The following is a 13,838-nucleotide window of genomic DNA, read 5'->3' on the forward strand; positions in this document are numbered from 1 at the left end:
ATAAGATGCTTTACAGTAACTTCATACTTTTGTGTTATTCTGCAAGTTCACAGAGCTCAATTTCTTCAAATCTCTTCAAGAGCAATGTGGCCACTTCAGATTAATGCAAATAAATTCTTCTTTATGGAGCAGATCCCAAATACAGACATACAACACACACACTTTCTCTCCATGTAATCTCCATGAGGGAGACAAGCTTGGAACAGAGCCTGTATACCAGTCCCCCAAAACAGCTACCACCACCTAAAGGCAAATTAACATTTGGCTGCTCATCCAAATACAAAATAAGGCAAAAAAAAGGGGATATAGTCTACAGAAGGGTAGGTGGTTTTCCCTACAGCCATTAAAAAGCAGCAAAGCTTCTGTCCTCTCTTGAGACCAGAAAATTGATATTTCTTCAGTGAGGTGAGGAAAACAGAGAGCAGCAAGATGCAGTGGGTGACCTGTAGTTGCATTTTAGCTGAAGTGAGTGGAAGGATTTAAATGGATGCTTTATATAAGCTACTCCTAAAAATGCAGACATGTCTTCAACGATTATGTTCCCTTCTTCCTCCTAGCTCCCTCTAGTGCTTTTAAGGACATACAGCCTTTTCCCTCCTGATTTATTTAATGCAAATACAGTTGCTAAGATGATGTTTGGTTTAGTTGGGGGTTTGGGGGTTTTTAAGATCTGCAATAGCTCTTATAAACTGCTCATGTAATTTTATTGGATGTGTTATTCATACGTACAATCACTCCAGAAACTAAGTACTGACACTGTCCTTTCTACCAGAAACTTTTGTATATTAATACTTTATGTACAGGCCAGTGTATTTAAAAGTTTACTCATTTAAAGCTTCATCACTAGAGAAAGTCAACTAAAATTAATCCCTTTCCTTGAGCATTCCCACTCCCAAGTGAATTGTGTCTAAACAGAAGGTTACTACAGCCCAACAGCTGAAAAATATAACATATTAAAAATTTATGTTTGCCTTAAAGTCACTTATAAAATGTTAATTGTGCACCTTATCTATCATGTCCCAACATAAAACACAAATAAGAACCATACCTGCACTCCCACCTTTATGAGTGGAAGAATAGTGAACTGATTGCAGCATCAGGCTTTTTACCTGCAGACTCATGCAAACAGAATCTAGCCCCCCAAAATCAGTGATTGCCTGAAGACCCAAAATTGCTCATCACATGTGTGCCAATCTTCAGTTTCTACAGCAGCACACCAAAAACCACTTTTCTTCATGGAATTGAAAAATCCTTTAAAGTGTATAAAAGCATTTCTCTGTGATCTTCCATTTTTGAAACAGTCAAACAATATTAATAGTGTTTATTCTTCTTGAAAATACTGAATTTAGTTACTGGTCTCCATGCAACTTCACCAATAAGTTTCCTTTATATTAGTCAGCACAGAGTACTGCAGGTTAAGACATCCCCACCCACCCAGCTGACTAATGCAAAAACCCCTATAGATGTTCCCTACTGGTCCTTGCTGGTCAAAGACAACAGAGCACCCCTAATCAGAACTTACAACTTCCTAAACTTTCAACTTGAAGCTGAAAGTTGAAAGTTAGTGCATATTCACCTCAGCAATGGTGATTTGTTGTGAAAATGTCAGACAGATCAACTGTCCTTTGATGCCTATAATTTCTTGAAACACAATGTGTGACTGTTTCTGACAAGCTGGAAGGCAGTTTGGGATTTAAGACTTTTCCTCAACTGACCACTATTACAGAAGGCTAAAGCATTTTTTATCAGATGCTTTCCAGATGACTTGCAGACAAACAAAATTAAGTTAAATTTAAAACACAAGTTAAATGCCCCTCTGAGGTATTCAGTGTAACACCCAGTTTAATATGAGGAAACTGACGTGGCACCAAGCAAACACCCAAAGGAGTGCACTCCAAAATGTACTGTTAAAGGATATCAGGAGATAGGAATCATCATTCTGGATCAGAAAAATCTCCATTAAATCCCATCTCTAAGAGGGGCTGACACCAAGAACAAAGTAAAAAAAGAAACATACACCATAGGAACTATTCTTTTTCTGCTTCTGGCAATCAGCACCTTTGAGGTTTCCTGAAGTATCATCCAAAATCACCATGATGAGTAGTTACACACCTTTCACTTTAAAGATCCCAAAGAAGCACTATTTCCCATCTAGGAGGACTCTTAAATCACTTCTGCAATACTCAGATACAACAGATTGCTCAAGATTGCTTCTGACTGTCAAGACTGAGCAGCCAAGACAGCTCAGAGACTGCTATTTCTTGTAGATGAGGGACCAAACAAGACAAGCTCCAGCACTGATTTATTGCATTCCAGTTAGTTCCTTCTTCAAGGCAGCAAAGCCAGGATTTACCTGCAGAAACATTGTATTTTTCAAGTGGTCATCCCCAGACAAGGGAACAAGTTCTCCCAGAAAGTCCCATATAGAGGCATGTTGTTATACCCATGGAGAAGATGAGTTCAGACCTAAGAAGAGTCAGTTCCTATTTATGTCACACTATGTGATCTTGGAAAAGCCACTTAGTCTCCCCACTGGAAAATTTATGCATTCAAAACTATCAGGTGCTTTAACACTACAGTGATGGAACCCAAACGAACACAGCAGGCAGTACCCAGCTTACTTGTGTCCTTTTCCTGCAGACTGGGATAACAGTCCTGCAGTTTGTGTGATGCAGGTCTCCAGAACCCATGCCCACAGACACAACAAACTTATGAATCTCTTCTCATACAGGTTAAAAATCCTACTAAAGCAGAACAGTTGAAATAAAATCAGAATAATATTAGGCTAAAAGTCTGAACTGTTACTTTTAGATGAAGAATTACAGTCTTTTCCTAGTGCCAAATAACGAAACCCAAGCATTACTATAACTCTTGAAAAGCAGCTGTTATACTTAAGCAAGTGTTGCCCTAAATTGACTTGCCTAAAGTCACACAAAAATGTCTTCTCACACCCACATCTTCTCACATTTTGCTTTTTGCAAGTTTTGCCCAGCAATGACATTAGTTTACATATTGGAAAAGGATAGGGAACCTTGAGTACTCATCAAGCTCAAGTTGCACAAGGAGAGATTGTCTTCACAAGTACCCCAAAGTCATTCCTCCTGACAAACAATTAAGTATATTCATCACTTTTCAGACTGCTAACATATTTGCCCTCATGTAACAGATTGAATTTGATGAAACACAGGGTGCTTGCACTTCTCTGTCTCACAGTAAGTATTTTGCCATCACTTGAATGTTATTTTTCTGTTAGATGGTGAACAGTCCCTGTTGTCACAAAGCCCCTATCTCAGATTTTAGTAACATTTTTCTGGCTCCAGGAAGGAGCCTCTAGTGCCTTCCTAAAGACTCCTGTAGTCCATTCTGGCCAAAAATTGACATATTGAGCAAATTAAGCCATAGGGTATTCTTTGAAGTCCAATATTATTATTCCCCAGTGGGGAAAACCTGTCCATCCATATTCCCACACTACTAAAAAGCCATCTGCTGTTCCCCCCATCTGTGTTGCCCAATAACTGACATTACAAATTAATTACTATGTCAGACATGTACAACTATAAAGAGTCCAATTAAGGACTGAGTTCCTTTTGTTTTAATTAATAAACCAGGGTCATTACTTGAAGTCCTTAAATGGCAGCAGGCATGCTGCAGACTGGTATTTTTTAGCCAAGTCTGTCCTGAACAAGGACCAACATGAGCAGTGTGTTCATCTTCTGTACAATTTCTGTTTTGGAGGGAGAGCTGCTCTGGCACCTGTGTGTGCTTTGATTCAACTCCATTTCTGTGTAGCCTAAACAGTGGAGACCCTTGACAGGCTCTGGATACCTGGAAGAAAACCACTCACCACATGACATAAATGGCAAGCTCTAGATGTATAGGTTGTAACAGGTCAAAGATACTCACAGAAATCCTCTTGGCAAACATCATTCCTTGAGACATCTCCTAATGAAATCTGACAGTTTGACCATCACACAGCACACAGATCTATACTCACAAACTTTGTCACACCCTCTGAAAATAGTTTGAGGAATTAGTTTTCTCATGCTAATGGTCGCTCACATACCTGTTACCTTCCCACAGAAGCAATTGATAATTTTCTTCTCTGTGTCTGTTTTGGCAGTGTGCATTCACAAAATAACTTTATCTGCCATCAAAATCTACCTCTGAAGGGTAAAAGACTGCTACTGTCCACTTACAAAAGTCATGTTTAGCATTGAAAATAAGGTGTATACCTCTCAGATGAAAAAAGAGTCTCAAGCTCTATCAGCCCAGACATGAGAAGTAATCTACTATCTTTGCAAAAAAAAAAAAAAAATTTTTAGCTAGATGCTATCTGAGCCTGATCACCCGCAAAACATGTTGTCCAATATACTTGCATGCAGCACCTTGATTTTATGAGAGCTGTAGGCCCAAGAGCAGAATTCAGACAAAAATTTCTCAAAACTGCTTCTTTCAGAACTGCAGTGCTCATAAGGACACAAAATTATGTCTGGTATTGTTGCAAATTTTGGAGTTTCAACCCAAATACTGAAAAGAAATAGCTTGTTTTCTGAGAGCAGGCAGAACCCTGTGAGAAGGTCACACAGCAAGAGTCATATCAGTTAAACTTTCCATGACCACAGCAAGACAGTCTCTCCTAGCTGTCATCATGGGATGAAATTACTTTCACAAGCATAAGAACTTCATTGAAATATTTCAGCACACAAAGGCCTGTACCCAGAGAGCTGCATGGCAGCCAGGCAACCGAAGATGTGAACATAAGCTATTTAATACCTTGTCATTTAACCCAACAACAACATTGTCTATTTCTATGTTTTTCAATTTAAAAACCCCCTAAAAACAGATGACACAGAAGTTCAAAAGTAACAAGTAGTATGACTCTGTGACAGTTTACACAGACCGGCTTTTCTTTCAAAACTAAAGACAGGTTTTATATGATTCCTACACTTATGAAATAAGACCTTATTTGGATTTAAAATATCTTTGAAATAGATTTTTCTGTTCTTCTCAAGACAATAAATGAATGCTCTTACTACCAGCAAAGGAGTTTTAAATATTCAAGTATTTACTCTGGTTCCCCAAAGCTTAACAGCTTCTTGAACAAGGCAGCTTTTAAAAAGATTTTGTATCTTGACACTAATTTCAAGTGCTGGAGAATCTGTGAAGTCCATTAATAACATAGTGCTACAGTTAATTGGCTACCACTTTCAATGTTTTGGTTTTTTTCCTTTTTTGAAAATTCACATTCTGTATTACTTTCTGCTCCCTGAAGTCGTGCTTCCTTGTGTTAACAAACGTGCTTTTTGAAGGCTCTCCTCTTTCATTTTATTCACACATAGGTATGTAATCAAATCACTTCAACAAATTCAGGATTTTCTTCTTCATCACCACCTACATGAAGTGTACATATAGAGTTTTCTGACACCTACAAACAGGACTGACTTCAACTTAAAAATGTCTTGAAATCAAACCTGATTGTATTACGGAAGTGAGATCATTAATACAGCAAAAGAAATCTCCCACTCTGCATTCAGTGCATTCAACTCCTGTCAGCTCTTGGCTATCACTACAAGGAATGTCTTGTCCACTGCCTGTTGCACGAGTCTTGACACCTTGAAGGATTTTCAGATACTGTTCCTCATCTTTTAAGGAATGCATATCCATCTCTTCCCATGGTTATTAACTTCACAAAGCTTTGAGTCCATCTTTTGAAAGAGCCAACATGCTCTTTGATTCAATCAAATACACGAGGCTATGCCATTATTTGTCATCTTTCTACTCTGTGTGGCCTAGATAAAACTGTCAGAAAGTTTTGTGCATTTTCTTTCAATGGTGTGTTCATTTGGGGATTTTATTTTTGTGCAAACAAACATCCAATTACTAAAAAAATTATATCTCAATAAAATATTCTTATTGACAGTAATATTTTCAAGATTGAGTTTCTTAGCTAGAATACATCAAACCCATAATCTAACTGAAATACTAAACATTTTATAATATGTTTCCTATTAATAATGTTGAATATTTTGCTTCATTACAATCCTTAAATTTTTAGAGTATTACATTAGACATTAAAAAAAATTCTCAGCCTCCATAGATTTTCAAAAGTGTTCTTTCAGTCTTTAATTACTGCTAGAATATGATTGATTTGTTCACAGTTACGTTATTATTTGTAATATTAATCTTCATTCTCACTACAGAAATATAGAACAGCTCTGTATTTTCAACATCATTGTTGACAACTTTAGCACAGCCATCAGACAAATGTTACTGTTCTTTTTGCTCCTGGTATTTTTAAACTTCTTATTAGCCTTAAATCCTAAAGAAAATCCAGTGAGTTTTCTGTAATCATCTTTATAAAACTTAATTGTACTTATTCCTATATATTGGCTGCTGCCTTGGAACCATTTCTAAATCAAGACATTATTCTCCCTTTGTTGAAACCCTCTTTTTGTATTTGTATCCATCCCAGACAGCGACGTGTTCCCACATCCTCAGCCACTCCCCAGCTTTGGGAGACACTCTTGTAGGCAGCTAGAAGTGTGTCACTGATGTAGCAGCACATCACATTGCACAGTAGAGATTTGCTGAGTCCCTCAAGTTTTTGCAGCAGTCTTCTCCCATGGCCTGATAACCTGTGCTGAGACCTTAGGAACCCTGGTGAGGAGACCGTTTACAGCATGGAGGGAGTTCAGTCAGGGAGGAAAAACAATGGATAACATCTCTGTGCATTTTTAACTAGCACTTAACTGCTGCCCAAGCAACCAGAATAGCATAAGAATATCTCAGCAAATTCTCTGCTAGCATCTTCCTTTCCCTGACAAAAGGGTGGAACACTGAAGAATTGGAGGGGAGTGTATCTCCTCACATTAATGCTGCTTTCTTGAAGGGAAAAGCTTTTCCAAACACACAACCTGAAGACCACCAAGCCAGCTTGACCTCAGAGTACATTCAAACCTGTCATCATTCAAACTGCCTTCAGCCTAAAGCACTTAATCTTTTATTTCCATATTTTGTCCAAGGCTGTGTGTGATGCTTGCCAATAGAGCAGCACAGATGTTGAAAGCAACTACAGAGCTAAACATGGATTATAATGTAAAAGACAAGACCTATTAATGCTCTGCAGATAAGAAGTAGAACCAAAGGTCAACACAATTTCTAAGTAATAAGCTTTTATTTAGAATGTTCAGCCTTGTTTGGCTCTCTTACCTAAACTAATCTGTAAAAAATGTAAAAATTATGCCTCCTCCCACCCCCCCACAGACTTTTCCCAGGAACTATATGATATACACAATATTTGCCCTAACAGAGAACTACAACCAGCATGCAGTCCTGCACCCACTCTATAAGGTTCAATTTGGTGCTTATTTCTAACAACAAATAAATCATATATTGCAGACAGCTTCTATTGTAGCCAAAAGAAACAGGGAGTGAATGACCACCATGAACTGGTAGTCCAAAATAAGTTTTGCTTATTTGCAGAAGTGAAAGAGAGCTGTCTGCCTGCCAGTGAACTGCAGAAAGTGAGAGTACACAATTAGAAGGTACACTTGAAGAGGGTAAAGCTGATACAGCCATGACTCCCTACTGACATATGAAAATAGGCAAAACAAAGAGCTGAATTCTCGGGACACTACAGCTGCTGGATATTAACCTTTCCCACAAAATATTCATCTCTCCATATTCAGCAGTCTCCAGTGCCTTGACTTACAAAGCTGCACACAACTTCCTTCCCACACTTAAGAGCAAACAAACTGTATTTTTGCTGCAATACATTTGTATGTATAAATGTGTACAAGTGCCTTTGTGCTACATTGATACAGGATCTTTAAGAAAGATCACCCAAAGATCCAATGGCTGCAACACAACTGTCCCCACGTTTCAAAATCCAGTTATGCAGCAGTACTTTCTTCCATCTTAATTATTGTCTCTTGCAGCAGGAAAAGCAAGGTACAAACATTACTATGATAGCAGACAGGGTGTTTTTAACTCATGCTGTAAAATAATTTTTAAATGTTGTTTCACAATTTATCAAGTTTCTCTAAGGACACATTGCTGTCAAAATGAGAATTCTAGCCTTTACTGCCATCACCTCCCTTGCATCAGTTCTAGGAATGATATGATTGCAGAGGGAGGTGGATCTGCCTGTTGGGCACCATGAAAACTTAACAGACAGTTTTTGGAGAAGTGAGAAGTAGTGTGGAGGACTTACTAAATGTAAATCACAAGAAATTTTTGGAACTACCTCTATCAATACGGACAATATTAAAAGAATAAAAATAAATAATAAATATTAAAAGTAAAAAATAATCCATCCAATCATTAACATTTTCTCTGAGGAGGGGTGTTCAATTTTAAAATATTTCTACAATATGTGGCAGGAAAAATAGTTTAAAAAAATCTCATCCATTTCTGCTGATTTCTACACCCAGGTTGCAACCACACATCTTGATCTGTTAATGCAAGGGCTACAACACTTTGCTATGAATTTGTTAACAAAATAATTTCATTCTTAAAAACAATCCTTCACTTTAAGTGAAGGCAAATTATGCTACCAAACAACTTCTCAAGTAACTGGTTCATCACAAACTGGACAGAAACCAATTCCACACACTTCACTATGATAAACAGAAGTGTTTGATGGGCTATTTTTTTAAATGCACATTAAATTTATGTCTTGAGAATCTTATTTAATCTTATTAAAGATTTTTTTTAATGCCACCCTGAGTGTAATCTAAATTGTGATTACTTTGTAACAAATAGCATATGCATCCACTTCTGTGAGAGGAATGCCACATTTATATACTGGAGTCACTTGAGGAACATTTATTGAGAAAAAGGGCTTTTTTTTTTTTTAAGAAGAAAAGGTTACAAAGATTTGGGCCCATGGTTCACTTAGTGAAAGAATTTTCAACACAACTTCTTTGGTTCCAGTAATTCAAGAATTTTACAGGAAAAAAAGGTAATAACAAAATTAAAGGCAAGCACTCAGAAGAAAAAACCCATTTGTCTCCACTGTCTATAAAACGGCAGGAGGGGATTTTGATCCAGCCGAACTGATTTTGATCCAGAAAGGTGCAGGTTCTGCTGTGTGATAAACACCCAAAATAACCTAGATACAGTAAGTATTCTGCCCATACCACTACTTTGCTCATACTATAGAAATAGTTGGCTCAAATATTTTAAACTGAGATAAATGACACCAACAATAAAATCAGAAAGCAATCCATCCATTTCCAGATGCTCATTTTGCACCTGGGCCACCTCCAATTCATTGAGAAAAGCACAAATACCAAGTGGCTGCACAGGAAATGAGATGTGGAAAGTTATTCAGATAAGTATAGCTGAGCCAAACAAGTTTTTGTGGGGTTTTTTTGGTTATGTTTTGTTTGGGATTTTTGTTTGGTTTGGGGGGTGGGGGGCTTTGTTTGTTTGTTTTGGGTTTTTGTGGGTTTTGTTCTTTTTGTTGTGGTTTGGTTTGGTTTTTGTTTTTGTTTTGGTTGGTTGGTTGTGGTTTTGTTTGTTTGGGTTTGGGGGGTGGGGTTTTAAATCCCAACCAGTCCCATGAGTAATGACACAAAGGAACAGGGCAGCCCAAGAAGCACAGGAACATCTGGACTGTTTCTTTCTTTGACAGTACCACTTTTAAACGTTCCAGGGACTGTGGCTTCCCTGACCCTTCAAAACGTTTATAAACAAACCCAAATGAAATAAATATTAATAGGACAATACTTCCTCCCATTCTTGCTGCTCCTGTTCCTCACACCTTACTGTTGGTTTCACACCTCTACAATATTATGCTAAACCAAGTGCCAATGCAGCACATTGAACTGGATTAAGAAAAAAAATCAAATAAAAAATTAGAATTTTCTTCAACTAAATTGATTTCCCCACAAAAACTCATGATTAAGGACCATTTAGTCTAGAATATTCCTATGAAGAGCTCTATTGTTGAGCCTCCACACCACGACACATACCTCCCCTGTTTTCTAAGGTTTTAGTCAAATTCCCTTCAGTACATTTGAAACCTCACGTTTCAGTTTTATTTGAAAGTGGTTATTTCACCACCCACAATAATGACTTCAGGTTGTTGCCCTACGCCTCCTTTTGATGACCTTTATTAGTTTAAGTCCAATTCTTTTATTAGTTCAAGTCCAATTCTACACCAGGCACTCTCTAGCCTTTGCACAGCAGCTACCAAGACCAGCACCAGCCCATCAACCTTCTATCAGCTGGCACCACAAGGGCAGTGGCTTCCACTTGGATCTAACAGTCAAAAGGCAAATTACAATGAAGTTGTAGGGGTCCCCAGAAATCATCTCTTCAGAGTGGGATCACCACAAATTCATTAATTCTTGCAGATTGCTTAATGTCTCCTATGTGTTCATGTAATGAAAATAGTTGGTGTGTATACTTTACCCTGCAGGCAAACCCACAAAGAGCCATCAAAAAGGTCAGAATACTTTACAGCCACAAGCCTTACTTCAGAAAGTACCAGTGAAAATTTATTTCAGATAAATAAATTGCTGTGTTCACATGGAAAAATGAAGATAAAAAGGGTTTTAGCCATCCATTTATTTTGGATTCCTTTCATCATATTCCATCTACTGCCTGGTTTCCAGAAATCTCATGCCCTTTCAAGTGCACTTGTAATCATAGGTTTTCAGATCTTGTTAATTCGTTCACATCACCCAAAATTGGAGGGCGGAGTTTTAGGTCTTGATCAGTGTGGCACAGCAAAGGCAATACATGCTGCTCAGCTTGGTCCGACATAATCTAACATCCAAACCAGTCCTTGCTCTCTGTGCTCACGCAGCTGCCTGGAATCTTTGCTGGCAATGAACACCAAGACTGTAAGACAGAAACATGGCTGAAACTGAAAATGCCTCTGCTACATAAACAGCCAGTAAAGATGAAATCCATTGCATTACCAGTTTCCAAATGCAGACCTTGGAGAAAATGCCAGCCAGTGGATGGTTAAGAGTTTCAGCATATTGGGCCAGATTCCAAAACACTCAAGCCAGTTAGTAATTAACAGACATCTAGGTCCTCCACATGAAAGAAGTCTATTGTTAAAACAGTGACACAAATTTTTCCTTTCCTTTTCCTAGCCAGTCTCTGCCTGTGTTTTAAGATTCCCTCAGGACTATAACAGCCTATGATTTTAGAACATCGGCTTCTCAAACAGACAATTTGTTAGACTTTTAGTTGCCAAGAATGCAAACACACTTATACCAGAGGAAGAACAAAATTAATTTACAGATTTTTCAGAGACCCATAATCTCCTCTTTCTTTCATTTAATACCTGGGGAAAAAAGTCCAAATAACCTTCTACGATATCTACAATAGCAAAAGAATTACAAAACATAGTAACAAAACATACTGAGGACCTGTAAATAGTCTGAGTCCAATTAGTGAGCAACATACCTATGGGGAATATTAGCCTTTGTGTTCATAGACAGTGATGTGTTACAGCAAAATTTCTAAGATAAACCAAAGGCTGCCTCACTAAGACCATTTTGTTGGTAATCAATTTGTAAAGTAGGAATGATCTATGATTTGCACAGAATTGCCTGTTCCCTGTTCTGTTACCTTACTGAAGACAGACGTGGATAGCAAGAGACTACATATAAACCACACAAACAAATCAATGTAATAAAGGAGAAGACTATATTAGAGTTGCATTTTGAAAGGATGAAGTGCAGACACTCATCTGTAAGGGGGCGAGTTAAATCACCAAGGGTAACAGGGAGAATGTGACAGAGCAGGAGCTGGCAGAAGTATTCAATGGACATGTCGACACTTTAAGAAGAGTCAATAAAACAAAGAGCCAAGCCCATCAGAAAAGAACAAAAAGCTCTGTCAGAGTTTTTAAAAAACTATTTTCTGAATGCCCATGACTTTCCAAAAGTCTGTGGCTTTGACTGCTTTGCTGTTAGCTGGAGTTTGACTGGTGTGTCTGTACCTCACCCAATTATATCTGGTCATATGAGGAACACCCCAAATCCCCACTGCATTCAAGGTGAAAAAACATCCCTGGAGAAGAGAACTAGATTAATTCCTTTGGGAACAGGTTCACCTCCTCCCACTCCAAGGAGCAACTTCACTCTGTCTGCCTATGCAATTGTTCATTTTAACTGTCAACATATGACCAGAACTATGTAATGAAAGCGTAATTCAGCAACTCAGTCAACAGCACCATTCACCAGAACAGTCAGTCCTTTCTCTGCCGCCCCATGGGAGCGCTGCTCTCACCTCTGGGTACAGGTAGCCAGTCCAGATCCAGACTGCAGAGCCCCAGGAAGCCCACGCTGCTGCTGGAGGAGAGCTGCGGGCAGGTTGCTGGGATGTCAGATCAGCATTGCTTGTGAGCTTCTGCCACCTAACAAGTTTGGGAAGAACTGAGCTTACTGGCTCACCGGCAGAATTTGCTGCTATGTTGCAGAAAGCCTATATTACAATTCCAGGCTAAAAGCAAAATGAAGGAAACTCAAGCATGTTTCAAAACTGCCTCATTAATTTTGTCCTAAGTCTTTAATAAATATGTATTCCCCATTCTTTTTGCTTCAAACAGCAAGCAAAACCTATTAATACTTTACAATATATTCATAAAATTCAAAATTTCTCCAAAGCATGCAGTCATGTTCTTTCAGATTCTTCCAGCACTGGGCTCCATCTTCTCTGTATTTGGTTTATTCCATATATACAATTGTAAAGCCACAAATGTTCCCTAACATTCAGTATTCACGAGCACGTGTATTAATAATTCAGCAAAGCAAGATTCATCTGCAAGCATCATCTCATAATGCAGAATATTCCAAGAGCAAGAAAAGCTTGTGCTTAATTTTAAAAGGAACAATTACAAGGGAGAAGTCTCTTTTATAAAACATAATACACTGCTATTTTATTGAGAGATTTGCCAGCACATCAGGAGTGCTGAGCCACCCTCTTCCCAGGAATGTTGCTGTGAGTTGTCTCATTCCTGTCTGGGGAGCAGGGCAGTTCTCATGGGCTGAACTTCAGCCACAGATGTAGGCACGTCTGTGTAAATATTTAAAAGATTTTATAGAAGTACAAAGCAGATGCTAGACATCAAAATCTTCTGCAGGACCTTGGGTCAGATGAGAGCTCTAAGTCATGTAAACACAGCATTCCCATCCCCAGAATAATCACATTTCTACCCCCCGCGACAAAATTGGCAATATCTACAAGATTGGAAATATCTTCCCAATTATTTAAGCACATTATGTTGATCTCTACCGTTTTAAAGTGGTGGCAAAAAAGAAGCGACAAAAAAGCAAAAAAGCACCCTCCCCGCTTTTTAAGAGTAGGTTATATTTTTGCCCCTGTGAAAAACATCTTTACGTAGCCACAACACCAACACTCGCAAAGGCAACGCAGCTGAAAATTTCAAAGAGAGATATAAAACTTTATTTTCACATTTCGAAAAGGGCAGCAACAATTCAACGCTTCCTACGGCAGCAGCGCAGCCAGCAAGGAAGAAGAGCAGAGACCAGCAAGGAGGTTACGCAACTGGCGCACGTACCAAACGCTTTAATTTACAACACATTAATGAGCAGCGCGCAGCCCGCCCCGACCAGCGGGCCCACCCGGCCGCTCCCCGCTCTCCTCCCGGGCCCAAGATGGCGCCGGCGCCCCTCACGCCGGACAGCCCGCCCCCGGCCCGCCCCTCCAACATGGCGGACGCACCTCCAGTCCCTCGGCCGTGCCCCCGCCCCGCCAGCGCCGCCTCTCCGCCGCCCGCGGCTCCGCCCTCCCTGCTCCTCCATTGGCCGGTGCCACCGCCCCTCCTGCCGCTGCAACCAATGGGAAGAGAG

General features: G+C 39.2%; 1 protein-coding gene across 1 annotated transcript in view; it reads right to left on the bottom strand.

Moving 5' to 3' along the window:
• The window catches only part of CAB39L (calcium binding protein 39 like), a 60,797-nt gene extending 47,017 nt beyond the window's left edge, over positions 1-13,780 (bottom strand). Inside the window, exons 1-2 of the mRNA XM_085577911.1 lie at positions 13,711-13,780; positions 12,256-12,382 (exon numbers count right to left, since the gene is read on the bottom strand). The gene's annotated coding sequence lies outside the window, so the exon portion shown is untranslated. The remainder of the gene's footprint in view (positions 1-12,255; positions 12,383-13,710) is intronic.
• Positions 13,781-13,838: the final 58 nt, after the last annotated feature.

Source organism: Lonchura striata, chromosome 1, assembly GCF_050655825.1.
Source record: "Lonchura striata isolate lonStrDom1 chromosome 1, ASM5065582v1, whole genome shotgun sequence".
Lineage (NCBI taxonomy): Eukaryota > Metazoa > Chordata > Aves > Passeriformes > Estrildidae > Lonchura > Lonchura striata.